Raw genomic sequence first — 12,472 nt, 5'->3', positions numbered from 1 at the left:
CTCCCCTAATTTCTATAGGTTCACTGTATGAAACTTCATGAGACTCTAGACTCCAGTTTGATAAAGAAAAAGAAAAGAAGAAGAAGAAGAAGAAAAAAAACACACACCAACAACATTCTTTCATCACATCAGTTAAGTTAAAGTGCCAATTTATTTTTTGGCAAGCAAGTTAAAATGACCAAACTATTGTACAAATTAAGATTTAATACACACTCACATGTAGTCTTTCAAAATGGTATCATATAGTTTTATCAACAGTTACATTGCAAGAAGGTGGTATATTTGTGGAAAGTCAGGAAAAAAACCAATACCACACACATCATACTACAAACCATCCTTTTGAACTAAGCACAGCTTTTAAATCACCAGAGCGCTCATGAAGATATTTAAAAAAAAAAAAAAAAAAAAAAACAAACAACAAAAATCACATGAATAAGCTTCCCAAAAATATCTCACAGACATGCCAAGTAGGTCTGTAGGTGGGCCAATTCCTCTCCTTCCCCCAAAACAAATTAACTTTCTGTAGAAAGTTAAAGTAACACCAACTCTAATTAAAGGACTCAGGCATGACTAGGTAGTAGTTCTGCAGGCAGAACACTGACTCACTTGTAATACAAGAACAAGGAGACAGTCAATGAAACTCAAAAAGCAACAAGTGTAAAGAGTGACCTCTACAGAGGTGGAAAAACAATGGACTTGAGCTCCCACTCCCTTTGGGGGGGGGGGGGGGAGGGGAGGCGTGGCAGGCGCTTCTTTATGAAAGACATAGAAGTCCTGAAAGGTTTTTGCAAAAAAAATAAGTAAGGGGGAGGGGGGGGGGAAACAAAACTCATTTTATTTTGCAGGTGCTGTCTAGGCAGGAGGATGCTAAAATGATGGAGAATTAATGAGAGGGTGAGAGGGTCACATGTCATGAGCCAACCCAGAGAGTGAAAGTCAAGCAATTTTATGGGGAAGGGATTTTGTATTGTAATGTTTAAGAACAAAATTTTATTTTTGTCAAATCCATTTAACTTGATTGACTCTGACGAAAGGCAGCCTCTGTCAAGATCAAGCAACCTCACCTTTCCAATGAAGGAGTCAGAGCTCTCAACCAACATCTGAGACTTCCTAAAGGTCCTCCAGCAAAACCAAGGAAGAGCAACCGTGACTTTCCTGGTATTTCCAAGGTTAAAAAAACAAGACTTTTACATGTCAGGCCTTCTTTATACATCAAAGTAGGGGGCGGGGGGGTGAAGGAGGTGGCAGGAGCCCAATGTTTTAAAAGTCCTTTGCAGATGATCACTTTTAAAACGGATATAAAGGTGTTATCTTTTATTTAAAAGCCTCTGGAACATATCACCACAAGATCTCACTGAAGCCAATAGTTTAGCAGGATTTAAGACAAATTAAATACTTATCTAAGTAACCAGACTGTTCAATTATTCCTTTAAAATAATTTTAAAAGGACTAAAAACAAATGCGCATGCATCAGGGCAAAGAAATCACCAAGCAGAGATTTAAATCAACACCACAGCCACCCAGAAATAAAACCTGCCCTTAGGGGCAGGCTACTATACAATTGTCTGCTACAGGTGTATTCAGAGTTTTTTGCACCTATATCTGAAGTAGCTGAAGACAGGATGTTATGGAAGACAGGGTAACCGACTAGATGGACTAGTGGTGAGACCCTCTATGGGAATTCCTGAGTATGCAGGCACTTTGTCTGCAGAACTGGGCCTTATGTAGGACTTATTATACAATCCAATTAGCAGCTGTCATCAACAAGCTTTTGATGGGGTTTTTTTGCGCGGGGGGAGCTTCCTGTTGGAGGCCAACATTACAACTAATTTTTTTCCACAAGATTCATCAAGATCACATGTTGCCTACAGTATGTGCATTTTATATACTTATGGCATTACCTAAATCCACAGCAGAATAAAATTTTTGGTAGGATGCCAAAAAACGGAGTGGGGGAGGGAACCAACCACCCCACAGATTCCGAGGTTTAGTGTTGTTCATGACCCACATACTCTAATCTTTTCATCAGAGACAACTAAAAACAAACATTAAGATTAGAATTTGTGCATCATAATGCTCATGATCCCTCAGCAATAGAGAGTCAAAAACCTGTAAAACAACAACTGGCTTTTGTTTCCTCTTACTAAGGTCTACATTCTCAAAGGGAGTAACTATTGGAATTAACACAGAAGAGGTCAGTGTCCCAATTCAGCACATCTTTATGACAAGTGTTCCTCTCCCACAGATAAAAGGTAGTTCCTCTAATAACATACTGCATTACTGTTGTACAAGATACAGGCACATCCACTGAAATTCACAAATGAGCACTGCTCCATGACCTTTCAAAACAGTATTTCACAGGTGATACAGACGTACTAACAAAGATCATCTTTCCAATCCATCTATCAAATAGAGCGTACCAGTAGTTCCCATTTTAGAGAAGATGCAATAATAAATATTGAGCACTGTCAATTTGTATCCACGGCATCTTAGTAAAATCAGAGCGTGTAAATCCAAAAGTTCAGCAGGTTAATTCTGGTTAAAAGCATCTGATTGCAAGTTCAATTAAATACACAATACTTGATCTGTAGTCCCTTTAGTATAGAATTAAAAAAATATTAACTTTTAGCAGTACATACTAAAACCCCAGCAAGGTTCACTGTCAACATAGAAATGCCACAATTTTACAATAAGGTGCAGTAGGATAGTGGTAATCTGAGGCCCCGATATTTCTATATGTATGGTGTTTGAACCTAAAATTCATACAATTAAGTATTAAGGTTTAAAAAGTTACTAGGACAAGCACTCCCATTGATTTATATGAGGGCAAATCAAATCAAAGTAAATAGCCACCCTAGGCTTATATTTTCCCCCAATTAAAATTATATTAGAATCAGAGCCAAGTCTTTCAAACAACATTGAATTAACTCCTTGAATGCCCCTTGAATTCAGTGAAGCAACATAAAATGGCCTTAGGGCATTCTGTATGCTCTTTGTTTGGGACACTGAAAATGACTCTCTGCCCTGAATGTCTAACACCAGAGGGGTTAAATATAGGAGAGAAACATCAGTATATTTCTGTAAAGTAGAAGATGTAAGTTCTATTGTCACACTCAGTTTTTCTACCAAGTGATATCCCCATCTCTTTCCGACCACATTTGTATCCAATTTATGACATTCCTATACTCACAGCACAATACTAATCTCAGAATTAATTCTCAATTAAGGGGATGGAGATTAGATGAATGCAAAGTCGGCCCAACTATTAGGAAAGGCTACAAAACCTTCATATCTGATAAAGCTTTTCCAGCATAGCCAAAATGACGTTCACAACTTCAACCAGTCCTCTCTTTCCAACCTCACTCTCCCCCTACCTCAAGCAGAGATTTCCATCAGCCGATAAAGGAGAAGAGCCAGAGACTCAATGAAGAACCTGCATACCGAACACCCAGCAGGGATTCTCCTTTCCCCAATAATGCTTCAGGTGATAATTTTCCTCCTAGGCCATGAATTCAGCTCTCATTCCCAGGAACAAACTCTGCTGACAGTTAGCGTTACTAGCTGCGCAAGTGCCTGTGGCTAATTAACAGAGCGACTATTCTACTGCCCACCTCAATACCCGTGCTTGTCACATCCTTCACACGGTCAAGCTCCGCTGACCCAGTTAACAGGAACACTAATGCCCCTCACAAACCTGGGTTTCTTCCACTGCCAGAGCCACTGGGCCAATGGGAGAGCTTAGCTTTCATCCACCCTCTGAGCTGCTTTTGGTTACCATACCATACAAGCTGGCACCATACTGAAAGATACCTCCAGCACTTTCCAGTCTACTAAATACCTTGTTACTTCCATCATATTCAGCACCATTTCCCTCCCCGGTCTATGGCAGAGAACCATATGCCATCTGACAAACAATGGAAAGCGTTACTATACCATGAGTGTATCAGTGTGGCTCAGTTTTTCCATCTAAAGTAAACCATCTTTCTGCTTACATCATTTGAAAAGGCAACTGGAACAAAGTGATTTTAAACTTCATGTACCTAGAAAGACAATTCGTGTCTTGATTAATCTACTTTTACTGACTATGAAAACACATTGAGAAATTCACTGTGTGACTCAAGGACTACTCAAGACAGGGAATGAATGATTTGTACACAGCTAATCCTACTTTAAACAGAATCATAGACATCAGACACATCAGAGACCTTTGGTGACCTAGTCCCACCCTCTGCCTGTTTAAGACCGTCTCCTGTTCTGTTATCTCTGCTTTTAGATGTGTTAAGCAATGTGCACTCAACTTCCCTTTGGAGATTTTTGCCACTCAAATACATCCTACTGTTGGAAAGCTTTTCCCCTTGATATCCTCCTAAAATTCTCCATTGTTTCTCATTCTCCTAGCTATAACCTGTTTTAATAAAAAAATTCTCTTCCAACCAAGGTGCTTACAACCATCAAGCATTTTTTGTAATCATATCGCTGTAGTCACCCACCCACCAGTAAATGTCATTTCAACAAGCTTTTCATTTTCTCCCTCACGGGGTGCACAGAGAAGGGCTGTTTTCTCTCCCTTTACAGAAGAGGTTGAGGGTTGGCCCCCTACATCCACCAATCCCCTTTAATCCATAGCTACATCAAGGGATTCACCACAGAGAAGGACCATCCACATGGAAATCTCTTACCACCAAACTGCCAACTGCCACACAGCACCCAAGCCTCACCTTGACAACCACTGCCCCTGAAACAGCCCTCAGAGGGTGAAGAGAGGTTATGAGAGTGAACCCACGTAGTTTACTGCCAACTCTTTGTAGTCACTCACGTTGCTTTGCCCCATGAATCTAGGGTCAGGGAGAGTCCAGCCAGAACAACAGCCACAGCCCCTCCCTTCTTACAACTCAGATCTTCCCCAAGTTTCTACAGATGTATGTCTATAGGGTTGAGAGGAAGGAGCAAGCATACTGCAGTGCTGGTTCCTCTTTCTGCACTAAGATCCTCAGATTCTGGCTCCTCTCTGCAGAGGCAAGGGGACCAAGGGCCCAGAGTTATTACATTTCACAGTCTGCGCTGCTAAGAAATGCCTCTTTGTTCAGATTCCTATGCTGACAAGCTGAGGTTAGGTATCTTATAGGTTCACCATAGATGTACAATTTTTGTTTCACAGTTCAAATTACTGACTCATTTATTTAAAATCTAGTCTACATTCAATGAATTTTAAGTACTCTCTGTGGAAGCCAGCACAGTAAATCAAACTAGTAAGCCACTGACTCAGACGTTTTATTTTTTGCACAGGTGTAGCTACAAGGACGTAGCTGTATGAGTGCAAACCCTCCAGCGGGAATGCACTGCACTGGTGAAAAAAGTGACTTGTGCACAGATGCAATTTAGCATAGTTTGAAACTACAGCTATAGTGGTACAGCCACACCAGCAGAAACAAAAACAAACAAAAACAAAAAACACACAAAAAACTACACACCCACTGTAGGAAAGAACTCAGTGTTTCAACCCTCTACTCTTAGACCTTGTCTGTAACTTGTAACCGTTTAAAATCTGTTTTTAAGTTGATTCAGCTGACCCAGGTAAGCCACCCCGTATGGATGCCTTAGAAGCCGAATGCTAACCGATTTAAGAGTGTCCACATAGGGTTTTGTGCCAGGTTAACTAAAATTGGTTTTTAAATCCAACTAGTAGAAGTTGTGTGAACACACAAGGCCTTAGTGCCACCCAATTACTGTAACTGGAAAGAATTATACAAAAGAAGAAAACAAGACCCTTCTTCAGTTTATCTTGTGCAACTGATAGCACTCTAGGTGAAATCCTGGCTTCACTGAAGTTAATTGGAGTTTACTCATTTATTCATTAGACTCACATTTTGCCCTGTGTCTAGTCAGACTCCCCGTCTGGGCAGGTCTTTCAATGCAGAATCAGCAAACTGATTTAAAAAAAAAAAAAAAAAAGGATAGGAAAACGTAAGACCACAGAAACTGGCAAGGGCAGGTGTAATGATTTCAGTTACTTTAATCTCAGCTTTAGAAACCAAACAGATTTCAAGCTGCTAGTGTCTCTTTCAGTTGGGTATTGGGAGAACAATGATTTTGAGGAAGATGGAGTGGGGATTTGGATTGAGGCATCTAGTTACAAATAATAAAAATAAAAAAAAGATTACATGAGCCACAGTTCCACTTGTTACCATATTAAAGATTCAAGAGTGATCAGACGAAGCAACAGTGCCCAATCAAGAGCAAGGGATGTAACCAGCAGAGATGTGCCGAACAACCTATTTGTTGAGATAGCAGCACAGAAGGCATTCTGAGAACTGCATCTCACAACAGCTAGTATCTGCTACTTGTTTCCTTTATGATACTTCACATCAGACAACTAATTGCTCCTTAGGGGAGTAAGCAAGCATGAAGCAAGTATAAAGATTTAATCTTAAAATTAAGGCTGTACAACATTGCTTTATGGATGAATGCTGTAAAGCAGCCCAAGAAAAACAAACACCGACATGGGAAGTGTTAAGAAGGGATGAACGGTATCTTTATTTGTGTGTAAGACACCTGTCAAACCTCACCCTCAAACCCTGTCATTACCACAAGATGATTCCCCTGAAAGATATTACCCCATTGAAGAAATATTCACACTAAGAAAAGTTTTCAAATATTCTACTTTTAAAAAAGAGCGTGTGTGTGTACACGCTCTTTTTTAAAAGTAGTATATCTGAAAGTATATTTTCTGCCCTGGAAGGCATCAACTGTATGAACTAGCAGGATGACTGCCACACCAAGGAAGTAAAACCTGATAGAGAAGGGAACTGACCTTTATTTTGACTTTCTGAAGCCATTTTAGTTTAATTTGTAGGTATGCCTTGCTACATAGAACACTTAAGAGAAAAGCTCAGCCTGCTAAGGAATCAACATCACTAACCCTACAACTAAGTACTGAGAGCACCGAGGGTGGAGTGAACTATACTAACCTGCCAAGGAGGCAACCAACCAACCATAGCAGTACCCTCCACCCTGGCATCACAACCCTAATCCTAGCTGAATGAGATGGGAAGGGCCTGGGGAAGGGCAAAGGGGGGAATAGAGAGTAAGCCCATCCCACATTCACCACATAGCTGCAGCTCCTGTCCCACCAGATGGGGCCTGGCTTCCCGCTTTCAGCGCTGCAACCCTGTGCACCAGGCTGCAACGCCCAGAGTGGCGTGGGTGCAATTTAACCCATGAATCCATGTTAACACCGGCCCTCAAGAGCACCCATTCATATCTGTATTATTGAAAACCCTTTCCTGGGGGCACGTCTTCACTACCCACCGGATCGATGGGTAGCAATCGATCTATCGGGGATCGATTTATCGCATCTAGTGTAGACGTGATAAAATCGATCCCCGATCGCTCTGCCGTCAACGCCAGAACTCCACCACAGCGAGAGGCAGAAGCGGAGTTGGCGAGGGAGCGGCAGTGGTCGACTCGCCGCCGTCCTCACAGCCAGGTAAGTCGACCTAAAATACGCAACTTCAGCTACGCTATTAGCGTAGCTGAAGTTGCATATCTTAGGTCAACTCCCCCACCCCACCCCCGTAGTGTAGACCTAGCCTTAGGGACAGGATGTAATGTCAGTATATCAGATTGACTTCACTGTAAATACTGTATATACAAATACCGCGGAAGGATGGTATAATGGTTAAGGCACTACTCAGGGACTTGGGAGACCCAGCTTCAATTCCCTACTCAACCACAGACTTCTGGTATGATCTTGGGCAAGTCAGTCTATCTGTCTGTGCCCCAACTCCCTACCCTTAAAGTAGGGACAGCAGTGTTTCTCTACCACACAGGGGTGTTAAGAGGATAAAGTGTGAAGGGCTCAGATTGTAATGTAATGGAGGCAATACAAGTAGCTCAGATGGACAGAAAATCACCTGTGAAATGCTGTTGATTCAACATCCCCTCCAGCTATCCTAGTAGCCACATTCCCTTATGTGCCAACACCACTCATTTTTCAGGCCAAGCTGCCACTTCACATTCTCTTCTTCAACAAGAAATGGAGGAGCTGGGACTGTCTAACCCTGCTGCCACCAGGTCTGTTTTATAGTTTCCATCCCTGAAGCCCTCTATAACTGCTTACACCAGCTCCCAGCTGTAAGGGCCAATGGCGAATTTAGCCCTTTCTCTTCCCTACCCCAAACCCAACTTCATTCCAAGCAGTTTGATAATAGTTTATTACTTAAGCTGCCATCATTAAAAGTATGACGTCTGCAATTTCTAACATAGAACCCCTCTTAAAAGAATTAAACATTATGGACAGTAGAAAAGCTACTGCCAGAATAGTAGTAATTTCAATTCGTATCTTCTGGTGAAGTGATGACCCACAGAAGCCACCACAAACCTGCCTAGATAGTTGATATAAATCCCAAAAGCATTTTCTTTTGGCTATTTTAGTTTCTGCCTGGGACAGCAAAGAACAAAACACTAAAGCTTTAGATTTATTAGTTCTATTTTTATGCATTTTTGTTTATTGTTATTTCAGGTATCACCACCATGCAACAAGAACCAGAACATACTCTGCTACCAGAATGAATTGATTATAGTGGATATTACTACAGCTGGAGCAAAGATTGTGTCATTAATCTTCACAAAAACCTAGAACTGCCCACAAACTTAACTTCCTGTCCTCTTGGAACTGTTCTCCTTTTAAACACATATGCCCCACCAAATGGGGCTGCGGAAAGGTGCCCAAGTGGGGCTATATCAAACCTGAACAGAGATGTGTTATTAAACCCTTTCATGAAAATTTCCATCAGCAGCACTGTTCACTCTGCTCTTACCCGTTTTATGTAATCAGTTGTTTTTGGGGAAAGCCGACTTCTTTGTTATGTTGATAGGTGCATTCCTGGATTAGGGAAGAGAATGGTACATACACATATCCCCAATATTTTGGAGTCTGAAGGATATACTCTTGCTGTGCATGGTGTACAGGTAAATGTTGGCAAGGCACTTTGCTTCTCTGTCAGACAGAATGTCAGGTTCTAAACAAGTCTTGTGTTGTTCTTCTCAAATGCTCTTTCACACCTCTGTTTATGTAGTTGTTGTGCGACTCTTCCATTAGCAAATACAAAAAAGTTCACTTACCTCTCTTTATGAGTGTGTGCCAAAAGCTAAGCCGTTCTAGAGATTTATAAATTCCACCTAATTAGTGTACAGTGTCTGGTCTAGTAATGTATATATAGTTGCTGTTTTAAGCTTTTTAATGCTATTCTGAAACCAGCAGGGAGATGGCACTAAATAAAAGGCCTCAAAACACACAACTGATGATTGGACAATAAATGTTTAAAATTTTTCAGTACAACGGGAGTTTTGCATGCATAATCATTAACCATATTTATATTAGCCATATTATATATTACAGGGTCATGTTTAAATGGAGGAATTATTTAAAAGTAGATTTTTTCAGTGAGAAACTAAAATGATATGACAAGTAACGCAGTACAGCCAAAAAAAGGAGAGGGGGGAAGGAAAATCCTCTTCACAGGTTTTTGGTAAGAATTAGAAATATGAACTCCAGTGTGGGTCTGACTGGGTTACTAATCTGGTCCATTTTTAATTGTCATCTGTGGGAAATCCTGATCGGATAAGATTCTTTCCAATAAACTGAAACCTTTTAAACTCAACAGAGGGTCCTGTGGCACCTTTAAGACTAACAGAAGTATTGGGAGCATAAGCTTTCGTGGGTAAGAACCTCATTTCTTCAGATGCAAGTGAGGTTCTTACCCACGAAAGCTTATGCTCCCAATACTTCTGTTAGTCTTAAAGGTGCCACAGGACCCTCTGTTGCTTTTTACAGATTCAGACTAACACGGCTACCCCTCTGATACTTTTAAACTCAGTATCCCTTTAAACTGCTACTTTTGCAGTTATGAACTAAATTTATCTTAAAAGTTCATAACAGTAAAAGAAAGTTATATAGGAAGGACATCATCAGGTTTAAAAAAAAAACTAAAACAAGCAAGTGTCCTTATGCTACTAAGAGTAACTTTGAATGTTAAGAATCTAGCTTACTTTGTATTATTTGCACTATCACTGTACTTTACTTTCTGCATCTTTCAGAGCCTGAACAACGAAAACAGATTAATCAATTTTACTCTCAGATTCTAATGCACTGGCAGAATGTTCTACAATATTTGTTTTGCCAAGACTGCAGGGAAATTTCTTTTAAAAAAAAAATTCCATTGGAAAGTAAAGGAAGAAACCATTCCTATTCTGGCCAAATTTAAACTGACAGAGTCAAGGACAAGGTACCTACCAGGCCCATCTTAAAGAATAAAAAACAGGAAGGGGGAGAGTGCACATGCATGCAGGTATGTCTGTTTTGGTCACTTTTCTCAAAAGTTACTTTAAACTCAGTCCTCATAACTCCCGTATGTACATGACTGTTTCTGGACACAGAAAAATTTCACCAACGGAGTTGCGAACACCAGAAGAGAGAGGTTTATACCTTTAATGAAAATGCTGACAATTTTAACTACAGCTTTGAATGAGATATTTTACAAGGACATTAGCGAGGTATTTTATTATTTGCAATAAAGCTATGCAGGTTCCTATCAAGAGAATTAGAACCTCTTCTGTTAAGCAGTCCCAGCATCCTTTGCTACACAACTGGTAAAAATCCCATATGAGGGTAAAAAAGGGGAAAGGATTAAGCATTATTTACAGAAACTCAGAGCAAGAGCTTCAGCAACATAACAACAAAAAAGGTGACATACACACACACACACATACATATATGTACAGAACGAATTCCACTAGGAGATCTTTCCCCAAACCCGGTCTGTGAGACAGAGATACCTTGGCAGGGGAGGAGCTCCTTCGGGAGAGAAATCCATAGATGCTGACTGCTACCCCTTAAAGTTTACTAAAGCTGGGCTATTATTACTCCCACATGAGCTGCAGCTGTCAACTCTCCAAAGCCCTGATGCGACCCACCACAGGAGAGAGACTAGAGTAAAAAAAAGTTGCAGTTGAGTCACTGGCTGCTGTGCACGGCCCTCTGGATCCTCTTCAAATCCAGACGCACTGCGGTGGGGGGAAAACCTAACTTTCTGCTAAAGGAAACGCACTATCAGCAGCTTCTGGTGGGAGGGGAGCAGAGAGAATCTCCCCCTGCTCCAGAGAGCAGAAAGCCCAACGCGGCGACACACACCGCCTGCAAACTCTTCCCTCTCCTTAAGGAAACTTGTTCCTCCACCGCTCCGCAGAGAGGAGGCCTCCCACTCACTCAGTGGAGGCAGAGCCCCGAGCCCTGGAAATCACAGGCTGAATCACAATAAAGGAGAGCGGCTATGAAATCCTTGCTTGCTACCACTGCCTCCCTCCCGCCACACGCTGTCCCGTTCCTCCCTCCCGGTCTCTCCAAACTTCAGGGCTCCAGAAGCACGGGAGGAGAGACGGAAGCAACAAGGGTCCAGCCTGGAGAGCTCCCCTGCCTCTGTCTCGCCCATTCATTCCCTCCATCCCTCCTTCCAGCGAGCGTGCATTTCTCCCCTCCATAGGCACCGCATTCCTGCCCCACTTTTCCTAGAGACCCCAGGAGCAGGCTCCCCACTTCGCCTCCTCCTTCCCCTCCCCGTTCTCTCTGGGCTGAGCCATGCACACAATGCCCCTATTCATAGCCTCCTCCCCAGCCACTCTGCTCCCTAAATTCCCAATAACAAAGGGAAGGGGTGGGAACAGGACACAATAAAAAAAGAGAGAGAGAGCGCTGGATAAATAGATGCCAACTTCTGTGAGGACACTCACCCCATGGAGGCTCCTTGCCCTGCTGCCGCCGGCGGCTCCGGAGCTGCACACGCTCAGCGCCCGACACGCTGGCCGGGGAGAGGAAAGCGGAGCAGCAGCTGCCCTGGGAAAGTTTCCTGTTGGTGGTGATCAGCGCGAGCCACACACACGGCGCGAGCGCCCAGCTCCCAACGTTCCGACTGCTCGGGGAGGGGCAGGAGGAGGAGGGAGGGGAATTACATCACTCTGAGCCCACGTGACCGTAGCGCTCCTGCCCCAGTTGAGGTGAGGCGGGGGACAGCTCGGCGCCGGGCTGGGGCTTGAGCCCGACATTCTGTGAGTCACGTGGCAGGCGGGGATGCTCCACTCCGAGCCGGTGCTGCCGCAGGTCGCTGCTCTGTAGCGCCCCCAGCGGTGGCGGCGGGGCTGCAGTTTCCGTCCCCAGCTGCTCACTACCCTGGAGAAGCCAGGGCGTGGATCCAGGGGTCTGGGAGGGAGAGGCAGGGGGCGGATGAAGGAAGAGGGCAGGCAGGGCTGCCCAGATGGGGGGCAGGTGGGGCAATTTGCCCTGGGCCCCACAGAGGCCCCCATGAGAATATAGTATTCTATAGAATTGCAACTTTTTTTGCAAGGGGCTCTGAAATTGCTTTGCCCCAGGCCCCCTGAATCCTCTGGGCAGCCTTGGGGGCAGGAAGTAGAAAGAGAT

At 43.1% G+C, this 12,472-nt stretch overlaps 1 protein-coding gene across 4 annotated transcripts in view; it reads right to left on the bottom strand.

Moving 5' to 3' along the window:
* Window positions 1-12,025, bottom strand: part of RAI14 (retinoic acid induced 14) — a 131,086-nt gene extending 119,061 nt beyond the window's left edge. Inside the window, exons 1-2 of one of the 4 annotated variants that reach the window (XM_034773758.1) lie at window positions 11,788-12,025; window positions 10,929-10,987 (exon numbers count right to left, since the gene is read on the bottom strand). The gene's annotated coding sequence lies outside the window, so the exon portion shown is untranslated. Of the gene's footprint in view, window positions 1-5,864; window positions 5,884-10,928; window positions 10,988-11,787 lie in introns of those variants that run through there. The other 3 variants (XM_034773756.1, XM_034773760.1, XM_034773759.1) reach the window with 3 other exon arrangements.
* Window positions 12,026-12,472: the final 447 nt, after the last annotated feature.

This window comes from Trachemys scripta, chromosome 6 (genome assembly GCF_013100865.1).
Source record: "Trachemys scripta elegans isolate TJP31775 chromosome 6, CAS_Tse_1.0, whole genome shotgun sequence".
Lineage (NCBI taxonomy): Eukaryota > Metazoa > Chordata > Testudines > Emydidae > Trachemys > Trachemys scripta.
Note: the sequence above shows the minus strand (reverse complement) of the source record. Positions and strands in the feature narration are given on the sequence as shown.